We start from the raw sequence: 2,763 nt of genomic DNA on the forward strand, positions 1-2,763 counted from the left end.
TATCTTTTTTTGCATATTTATTATCGAATTACATGTTCATTGGGATTTTATAGATTGTCAAAATTTGTGAAGTGGTCCCTTACCCTCTGAGAGTTAGTCCTGTCTTTTTCTAAACTTTTAGTTGCATCAAAAAGTCGATTTCCACCAGTTGTGGAAATTCAATGTGAGAGTAGTGCATAACAGGAAAAGTTTAGTATTATTTTACTCAGGGGCTCAATTCTGTGATTAATGAGTTACAGAATATGGAAAGTAGATGTATTTACATAATTTTATAGTTTATTATAATAGTTTGTATAGTTTATTTTAATAATAAAAGAGAACACATTTTTCTACCTTGGTTATGCAAAATAAAATTTTAGTAACCATTTTTAAAATTAAATAGTATTTTGTACTAGGATGACAATAATTTAGAAGGAAATAGTTTTTAGTAACCATTTAATTCTTACCAGCTTACAGTTAAGCAACATTAACTTCTCCTTACCAATGACTATTGACAGATTTAAACATTATCAAAGGGGCTAATTGTAACTTTTGGTCATATAACAGTGCAAAAAAAATATTACCATTCTGTTCAAAATATTGGTTGCTAGTTTTTTTTTTTAAATAGAAGCTTGTATAGATGTATTTTTTTTTATCAGCTTTTCATAACAAGTTTATATCTTTTAAAGAATGCTAAAAACTTTTACTTTATTTTTTTAAAATTATAATTTTTCTTTGCTAAAATTAATGAAATTGACTGCTATGTTAGAAACGTTTTTAGTTCATTAATATTTATGTAATTTAGGATTAAAAACACAAACTACAAAAAAGTTCAATTTAGGATAACAACACATCATGATTTTTGTTCAAAAATTAGTGATGTTTTTAAAAAAAATCTGTTTAGAAGCAGTGTCTACTTGTACTGGAGCATAGAACTAAGAGAATTTTATGAATGTGAGAGGAAGCTTATTGATAACATTTGAGGGTGTATATACAGCGTGTTCCATACTGGTTGACCTTAATTATTTATTTTTAGAATCTCTGTAAAGGTGGAAATGCAAAAATGATACATACTAGAGTGATGAAATTAATATTTATGTAAAGAAAAAACAAGAATGTTATCTAAGACTTATAAATCATTTTGAAGCAACAGATAAATTAAAATTAGATAATACCAGTTTATTTGGAGATGGTCCTAATATATTCTAGTTGTATCTGATGATTTTAATTCTCTTCATTGCAACGATCAATTCTTTTTGATGCAACATAATCGGCCTTGATTCAACTGAATTTTGAAAAGAAATTACACAAGTAATATAGCTTTAAGATTTACTTATATTTATATACAGGGTGACAATAATCAATATGGATAAAGTCTAGAACCAAATGTCTTTGTAGGAATTCATTTTAAACTCATTTTGGAAGAATTTCTTTTTCACAAAAGTTCTTTTGATATCAAAAATAGATGTTTCAATAAAGTTTTATTTTAGCACTCTGAACTAAAAGTACTTAAGAATGATGCCAGTTACATTTAGGAAACTTTATTACAGAATAAGATAAGTCCCCTTATTTACAAACCTTGAATCACATATTTCTCCATTTGATCCATATTGGAGACAAAGGTTTGGCTTAGGCATCCTTAAAAAATTATTCTTCGAGGAATGGGACAAAATATGAGTTATGTGAGTTACAGCCCATAATAGAAGAATTTGCAACACATTTACAGCTTTGCATTAAAGCCTAATATGGTCACTATGAAAATTTGTTAGAGATGATACTGTTTTCATGTTTATTCAAAAGTTTAGTTGTGATACTTTACTTTAAAATTTTATATAAAATGTGCCCAAGTTATTTTTTGTCGCCATGTAAATCATCAGATATGCATCTAAATAACTTCCAATAAAAATACCTAGGATTAAATTTTTTTTTTATAAAAAACGAATTTAAATAATTTCTAGATCATAAACCTATGTGAACAATGTAACAGTAGATCTTTCTCATTCTGCTTAAGTTAAAAATCTTCTTTACCTTGCTATTAACAATTATCAGATTCATCTTCTCAAGATTTTAACTCCATTCATTTTAATTTAACTCATTGATCTTGGGTCAATATGTTTCTCTTCTACTTGAATATTAATTTGCAATAGATTTTTCACTAGGCAAAAAGGAAGTAAAAGTATTTAAGTGTGGAAAAAAACACTATAAAAGTGATAACAGTATAACTGTAAACAATTAAAACCTGTTATATTGCCAGAAGAAACATAAGAATTAAAAGGGTATTATCAGACAATCAATCAGTTTTGAGCTTTCCATTCCCATCTTGATCAACATGATTTGTTAAATTCTCTAGCACTTTTCTTTTTTCCTTGCTTAATTATTAATTCATGTCCCCTAATGTGTTTACTTAATTAAATTCCTTTTTGAAAAGGATTTTAAAACTATACCCTTAAGGTGATCTTTACAGAACCTCCCGTATATAATAACGATAGTTATTGCAAGACATCATGCATACTTTTCTCGGCCTCAAAAATTTTCATTTAAGTAAATGAAAGTACGATAGTAAATCGAAAAGCAACTATTTCAGGAGGTTTAACCCCTTAACGATCGGTTAATTTTCAAGAAAACGGTCATGAAAGTGCCTATTTTGCCAAATACACATATTTGATTAGTGCTGACATCTAGTTTAAAATAAACTAATTATCTACAATTACCTTAAAAATATCCTGGTACTGCCATCTGGTGTGTAAAATGAGAAATAAAATGTTTTCCGGGCGAAAGAAATGA

This window comes from Parasteatoda tepidariorum, chromosome X2 (assembly GCF_043381705.1).
Source record: "Parasteatoda tepidariorum isolate YZ-2023 chromosome X2, CAS_Ptep_4.0, whole genome shotgun sequence".
NCBI lineage: Eukaryota > Metazoa > Arthropoda > Arachnida > Araneae > Theridiidae > Parasteatoda > Parasteatoda tepidariorum.